The sequence below is a fragment of the Panicum virgatum genome, chromosome 4N (genome assembly GCF_016808335.1).
Source record: "Panicum virgatum strain AP13 chromosome 4N, P.virgatum_v5, whole genome shotgun sequence".
NCBI classification, from domain to species: domain Eukaryota; kingdom Viridiplantae; phylum Streptophyta; class Magnoliopsida; order Poales; family Poaceae; genus Panicum; species Panicum virgatum.
Genome location: NC_053148.1, coordinates 35,959,244 through 35,967,636, shown reverse-complemented (window position 1 = coordinate 35,967,636; position 8,393 = coordinate 35,959,244).

The window sequence follows — 8,393 nt, the reverse complement described above, 5'->3', positions numbered from 1 at the left end:
AACTGAATGCCTCAAGCAAAAAGCTTTTGCAGTTGGGAATTGTATAGGATGTATAGGATGTGCATGCATCATGTCATTCATTTAAATTCATCTCTTGTATTTTGTTGGTTTGTTGGGCATATAGAATCCTCATAAATTCCTTACACTAAAGCAGATCTTGCTACATTGAGTTCTTGAGCTGTGTTGTCGTTCGCACAGTCTTCACCATCAAGATCATCTTACTGATAAGAAAGTTTTAGAGGAAGTGTGTTTGGTTAGGGCTCTGTTTTCTGAAGTTTTGGAGTCTACATTAGACAGTAAATTCCGTTTGGATTTTTTTTATGAAATTTGAACAAATTCATGATTACAAAGTTGTAGGTAACTCAGTTTTATGTGTTGTCAAAAATTGCGGATTTTTAGATACCTAGTTTGTGGGTTCTTAATTTTGAATACCGCCGCACCGAGATGTTAGACAAATGTTAGACAAATTTAGTACTCTGCAAGTTATCTACAATTTGGCCATTTCAAAATATGCAAATAATAAAAGAGGAACCATCAGCAGCGGTATACCTCACCGATATCTTTCCAACACAGACTTTTCATTCCATGCTAGTTTACTGTTTAGGAGAAATGACTAAAATCGTATTACTAATTATGGTGTTCCAATTTATGCATATTCCTATTTTGATGGTAGTCATCTTAATAAAAGCAAATCTAATTCGTGTTATTCATAAGAAAATTTTAGAAATATCTACATCCATTTACTGGCGAAATTTCATAACTATTAGGGGTGCATGACTTGACCTATGTCTCACATAATGCCATCAAGTAGTTTGAAATTTTAGAATGGATATCACCTAGGTAAAGCAAAGTTAAGCAAAATTAACTGTTGGATTTGACCAAACTTTGAATACCACGGTTTGAGGCTGTTCAGATAGACACCGTAAAATTTGAGAAATTTTGAATTCATGATTTAGGATGTACAAATTATTAAATCTTGTTATCTTGAAAGTCAAAATAAGTATATTATCCTTAGATGAATCTCCTAGCCGAATTTTGGGAATACCTTCGCATCATAATCAATTAGAAATTTTTAGAACCATGGCTCGATGACCATTCAGTTTTATCCTAACAGTGGTATATTCTTCCCCTGGCTAACTTGAATTCCAACATTTGACTCATGTATCAACATTCTTGCTCAACTAAACCAGAATGAATTTAAAATAGATCATGACAGCCACAACTTATTACACATGATCATTACCACAACATTCATGCATGGCATAGTAATGACACCATTGCACAGTTCATGATCATTGCATTATCATCTTGGGATTATATCCATTGAGGGGGGCCAATATGAAAATATATAGGTGTGTTGTAAGCATGACTTGTGATTTTTTCCCTATTGTTTTAACCTCTTTTCAAACCATGTGCCCTACTCGTATGGATGTAAACAGATTGGATATAGACGGATATTATCGATACTGTATTTGTTTTCACATTTTCTATTGGATTTGGATTCAAATACCAATAGCCTTGGATACAAATATGCATATGGATTGCTTTGGTTACGAATATGAATAGATGTGTATCGAATACGGAGCGAGCCCGATGCGGATAACATCGGACACGGATGTTTCTTCGGATATCGAGTAAAGGCAACAGTCGTACATATCACAGGTGCTGTAACCATTTCAACACCCTACGACTCCAAATTCTAACTAGATTACGCTTAATGAAGCAAACTAACGATCGTTACATGACATTTCTAACTTATTACATAGGTTGATTAAAAAAAACTTATTACATAGGTAAGAGATTTGATTACACGACATCCTAAGTTCCTATGTAGCTTAGAACCTTAGACCGAGAGACACTTGATTACACTTACACAACATGAAAAAAATAACTTTGGGCATTAAATCAGAAAAAAATCAATGAATTTTTTTTTAAAAAAAAGAGGACACAGCTCACAAGTAGGTCCAACCACTACACCACCAGGTAGTTCTTTTGATTTTATTCGTGGGGTTACACTCTATTTAACCAATATCCAGCGGAGCTAAAATGGTAAAAAGGGTAAGAAGTGGTGCAGAGGACTCGAACCCTCAATGAGGATAACATGGACCACTGAGCTGCAACTTTGTTTGTTAGATATAAAGCGACAAAATATATCAATCTCGGAACATAAGATAGAGTTAAAATGGAAAATATGAGGCAAGAGGAATTCGAACTCGCAACCCCTCGTACGAGGGAACAAAGTCTTACCACTGCAATACATGTATAGTTCTGACAACTTCCAGCATTATATTGTAGTTATTGCGGCACATCGAGTGAGATGTACAGTTTACATTTCTCTTTTTAATCCGGAATTAAAATTTGTAAGTACTATTTCTCCCTTATATTAACTCCAAATTTGATGGTTTTTTCTCCTAAATTTTTTCTAAAACCACGATTTTTCATTTAGTGTCCTTTGTTTGTATGATAATCGATATTATTGGATTTTTTTTATGGCTTGTTTTCTTCTACCTAAATAGTAAATAGAGTCCAGAAAAAACATATTTTTGCATAACAATTGGTAATATAATTTTATATTTTCTAATATTATGGTGAACATAAGATTGTGTTCAAATTTGAGGTCCATAGAAGTTCAAAAAATATTATGAGGTATTCAAATCTTAAAGTTTGACTTGAGATATATGAAACTATGTGAGAGAGGTATCCATTTGTGAACAATATATAGTGGCATACTATTAGAACCACTTGATTTTTTATGCAAAGTAAAAGGAACAAAAATATGATGCCATTCCAATTTGTAGAATTTTCTGACCAAAGTTAGATATTATTATATTATTCTATGGTATCTTGGAGATAGAAGTATGAATTATATATAGGAAACAATTGAATTATTGATATATCTCAATAATATGGGTTATAATGGAACATATGAGGCTAAATATGATTTTATAAAAAATTTCATACCTTATTCGAGGTACACATAGTTTAATTTTGAATACTTTCAATAAGCACATAGAAATTCATTTAAACTCTAAAAAAATAGTGAATCAATTCCAAAATTTTTGAAACTCCTACTCAACGACTTATATGTAGTCTACTACATATAAAAAATATATTGATGCATATAAGATAATTATTTTTGCATGTTACTTCACAATGGTGCCATAAAATAAAAAATAAAAATGAAAAATATTAAACGGGCTGAGAAACCGGGCTAGGGCTGTTTTCCCCTAAGGCCCAACTTCTCTCAGCAGTCCATCTCCGATCCAACGATTTGGATCGATCCTGAGATGGATAAAAGTCAAGTCGACTGAAAACCCTAGCTCTTTATCTTTCTACCTCCGTCGGCCGCCGCTCCCACCTACGTCTCTGCCTCCATCACCCCTCCTCTTCTCCTTAGATTTGTGCCGCCCCAGTTCCCCACCATCCGCCTCCTCCTCATCCCCAGCCGGCTCCGGCTCCCGACCCTTCCCTTCGCGCCTTTGCTAACCCTGCCCCTTCACGCCCTCCCTCCCACCACATCCTCATCCTCTCTCCCCTCCGCTACACCCCCAACCTGTTGACACGAAAATCCCACGGATTGGTTCTCGGGCTTCACGTACGCTAGGGCCGGGAAGATCTGCTTTGCTCTGAGTACCAAACCTAGTCGGCACGCGTGTGGTGCGCTTTGCGTGCCAATCAATTTGACCTGCAATTGACAAGGAAGATAAATGATAAATTTTCGGGTGCAATCGGCTAGCCAACCGAGTGCAGGTGACGTCAGCTATCGGCTACCGTACCGCCGATCTAATGTGATAAGCCGATCTAAAATGATGCAGCTTTGGAGAACAACATCTAGATTTGAGTCCTATCGGCTATGGTGATAAAATCACGTGGTCAGCCGACAGCGAACAGATCCAAACTGGATAAATCATGGTAAAAGCTTAAAACAAACCAGATTAACGAGTCAACCTAGTAAGATCTAAACAATTACTGATAACTGTGATATAAACTTGGAACAAACTAGATCAAATAGATTAACCTAGAGAGAACTAAGTAAATATCAATAACTTGGTGGTAGAAGCAACAACAAGCTAGATTAATGGATCAATTAACCTAACAGATTGATAACTTCTACCGATAACTTGGTGAGCAAACTAAACCCCGCCGGACGGATCTAGAGAGCTCGATAATTGTTGAACAGTTAGATCCCGCTGGACAGATCTAACATGCTCGATAACTTTGAGCACCATAGACAGAGGAAGAAGCAATGCACCGTCAACCTGAATCCATCTACGCAACTCTACTCGAAACTTTTCAACAAGCGATGGAACATACCTGCTGAGAATAACTCATAAAGAGAAAAACTACTGCAACTAGGGCGAAGTCGCCATACTGCAAGGTAGATGCATATGAATGTAAAGGTTGTGTTTGGATGTGGTTGATCAAAATTTACAAACATCAGAGGTCAGCTATGTATGGCCTAAACCCAGACCCCGATGCTGATACGGCAAGATCACAACTTGCGAATTAAGAAATAAACTTTCCTAACTTAAACTAGACAAATCCTAATAGATAATTTGCCAACATTACCTTGTTGGCTCCTTTATTAGCTCTATCGGCTGTGACGCTCTTCCTGGCCCAAAGGCCTAATATGCTCTCATTCTTTTTCTTCGTCCCAATGCCGGCCCATTCTCCATCGATTGCTCAACAAATTGACATGTACCAAAAAATGGTGTTAACACAACCGACGGCACTCCTCCCCCACGGGCGAGCGGCAGTGGCGCCCGGGGCCTCCTCCTGCGCGGGCGAGCGGTGTTGGCGCCTAGGGCCTCCTCCCCCGCGGGTGAGCGGCGGTAGATCTGTGAGCTCGAGCTCCTCTCCCCGCGCTGTGTCCGGTCCTTCCACCGCATACAGGAGGAGGGAGGCCGCGGGCCTACTCCGCTCAGTCGCTGGCTCCTGTGCCGCCGCCCATGGCGGTGCCGTGGTGGTCAACATCGGCAAGAAGATCTGCCGCATGATGAATGACATCATGGGCGAGATCATCAGCGAGCAGTCATCCTACTTCCCCGTGAGCGAGCGGCGGTGGAGCTGCAAACCTCCTCACACGCGGGCGAGTGGTGGTGGCACCTACCGCCTAGGACCTCCTCCCCGCGGGCAAGCAGCAGCGGCGCCTGGATCTCCTCCCTTGTGGGCCAACAGCAGGGATGCTAGGATTTCCTCCACCACATGCCAAGACTGGTTGTGGTGGTGAGGTCAAGCACAGGCAGCGGCGTGGCCACGATGAGCCGACGCCTCCGACCTACGCGGTGGAACCCCCCACATCAAAGATACAATCCGATCGATCTGTGTTCATTAGTGCAGATGACATGTGGCTAAATATGACAACATATGTTCAGAAGGTGGCCTCAGAGGTGTTTGGCGTGAGTAGGAGAGGCAAACAGGAAGGGAAAGATACCTGGTGGTGGAATGATGTAGTGCAAAGGGCTATTAAGGAGAAGAAGGAGTGTTTCAAGTACCTCCATCTTGACAAGTGTGCAGCCAACATCGAGGGCTATAAATTAGTGAATGTTGATGATCGTTAAGTTGAAAATACAACCACCAACTTCTGCATCATCCAACACCAAATGAATCACCAAACATAGAGATAGGGATTTCACTCTAACTATTTCCACAAGTTTTGGTGAGACATGTTATGAAGGCACCCATGGATAAATACCAAGGAAAACATACATAGAATGCAGAATAATGCACAGAAGATCACACCCTGTGTTACACTTACAAAGAGGGCCAAAATGACATGCTAAACCAACTTTTCTTCAGGCGTGCACCCAGAAACCTACACAAGGATCCCACGAGGAATGCACTGACCGAAGATAAGCTCGAAAGGCCTCAGAAGGGGTGTGGCCGAACCCCTAGTTCTGGGCGAACCCCTGGTTCGGCCGACCCCTGACTGGGCCCAATCAGGCCCAACTTTCTCCTGGAGTCTCCCACTGCTTCCTTACGCCGATTTCGGATGGGGATAGTACCACCCCGTGAGTTCAACCATGGATCCACCCTTGGAAAGGCTACATAAGAAGGAGGAAAGCCCCCCACAAAAGACACACCACACAAGAGAAGATGTAGAGCTCCATTCCAAAGGCGAGGTCCTGCCTAGGCTAGTGCTTAGAGTAGGAGGGTGAGGAGTAGTTCGGGGAAGCGCCGGGCCTATCGGCTGTCTTCTCCAAGCTTGTACCTCTACGGATGCTGGCTTCCTCAGGTATGAGTAAGTTGGTATTTGTGATTCTTGTCTTGTATAGTACTTTTGTTTGAGTGAGATCAGTTCTCTTACTCGTGGGTTCATCGCTCCGTATTTATACGGAGTGCTATAGTTTGCTATGAGTCAACAGACATAGTTAGACTGCAGTAGTAACTAGTAGCGCAGACGTGGTGTCTGGGCTAAGGGTTATCCTTTGTTTGCCTTATATCCGACGGTTTGTAGAGGTAGGCCGCAGGTGGTGACAGTCCTGTTGGTCCCTTGTAATCCCCCACGTTAGGATATAGCATAGAGTTGTTGACCGGAGTCTCCTGACCATTTCAGGGGTAAGCCGGTGCCCAAAGCGAGTCTTACCCGAGAGATCGACCTTTAACTCATCTTTAGTGCTACTGCAGGAATCCTCTCTATACTCGCCATCTGTCTTGGCGTGTCCTTGGGCTGACTAAGTTAGGAGTTAGTGCACACACGTTCTCTGTGGATACGATACCCTTGAATACTCATGGGTGAAAGCTACAACGGTATCCGTACGCTTGCGGATTTATTCGCAGTCGTTAAAATACCCAACAAGCTTTCTGGCGCCGTTGCTGGGGACACAACCTGGTAGCAATGCTAAGAAATGTCAACAAGCTTTCTGGCGTCGTTGCCGGGGAATGGTTGTTGTATCTTTCTTCGAACCTAGTTGGTCCTCGTATCTCTATTTTTAACTTTTCTCAAAAAAAATCATCTTACCCTTTTGTCTTTCCTTACCTCTACCTTCACCCTTGCTACCCTTTCCATCGTCATATCTTTTTGCTTTCTTTATCTCTACTTTTACCCCCACTACCAATGAAAGGTTATCCATGTCAATACCTTTCAGCCCTGTGGGGTGAGTCTCTAGAGCCATTCTTTCTGGACCCTGTTCCTCATTCAGCTACGAGATTCACCCTCATGCCATACCAATCGAATCGAGTGAAACAAACTCATACCCTTATCCTCGATTATCGATCGATGCTCCCTACTCGCAGCTGAATATGTCCATTGGGTGATTTGGGGCTATGTTAACGCCTTTGAAGTTGGAACACAGTTTGTCGCGGAGGTCCCTCTAGGATAAAATGAACCCAGGTCGAAGATTGGTGTACCAGCTATGTGCTATATCTCTAGCTATAATGACGAATGACCTGGCCATTGTGGCCTTGTCGCCACCTGCTGCCGTGACGGCTGCCTTGTAACTCATGATGAATTGATGAGGGTCCACGTTCCCATTGTACCTTGGGAGATTCTAAGGGTTGTAGGCAGGTGGCCATCTTTGAGTTTGGAGAATTTGAAATGGGAGGGGGGTGGGGGTGGGGGTGGATTTTGGGTCGTATGGCATAGGTGGTGGTTGATTCCTTTGGTTTAGTGGTTGATTGGCAGCTGCGAAGAGATGGTGAAGGCGAGGGTTTTGGGGTGGTGGCCGCAGGGGTGGCGGTGGGTCGGCTCGGGGGTCGAGGACAAGGATGGGTTCGGGACGAAGGGTCAGGGTTTGGGAGAGGGTCCAGGTTGCCCTCGATGCAGGCGAGGTACTCATCCATTCTCCTCAGCTTTTCTTGGGCTTTGGCTATTTTCTGACGGATTGTTTGTACTTGGGCCTACTTCTCCAGAGCCTCAATGTGGCGCTTTTTCTTGTTTAACTTTTCATACATTCAGGGCCGTGAGTCCCAGTTCTTCGGCCCACTCGGCCCTTTTGTCTTCCGGGTTGTCTATGCCTTCAGGCCGCTCATCGCCGGGAGGCAGACCTGCCACGACGATGGGTGCATCTGGGATCTCTGCGCCTGGAGCTGGTGCTACTCCACGTGGAGGTAGTGCAATTTGGTTAGCCTGGCCCGCGGCGGCGGAGGTTGAACTGACGGCTCCGTCGGAGGAGGGTGGTTCCCTGATTATGGTCCTTCAGGCCATGGTTGGTTTGGTAGGTGGTACGATGGGATCCCCACGAACAGCGCCAACTGTGGGGGCTTTGCTCTGCCTCCTACCCTCGCTAAGGATTAGTGCGGAGGTGGCCGAGGGTGTCCCACAGGAAGAGGAGAAGGGGTGAGAAGCGGACAAGAACATGGGTAACACCGGGATGAACACAGCGGGTCACAATAAATTCAGGTGTAAATGACCATTAATTCACATTCTCCACAGTAATATCCTCGAGTATTTA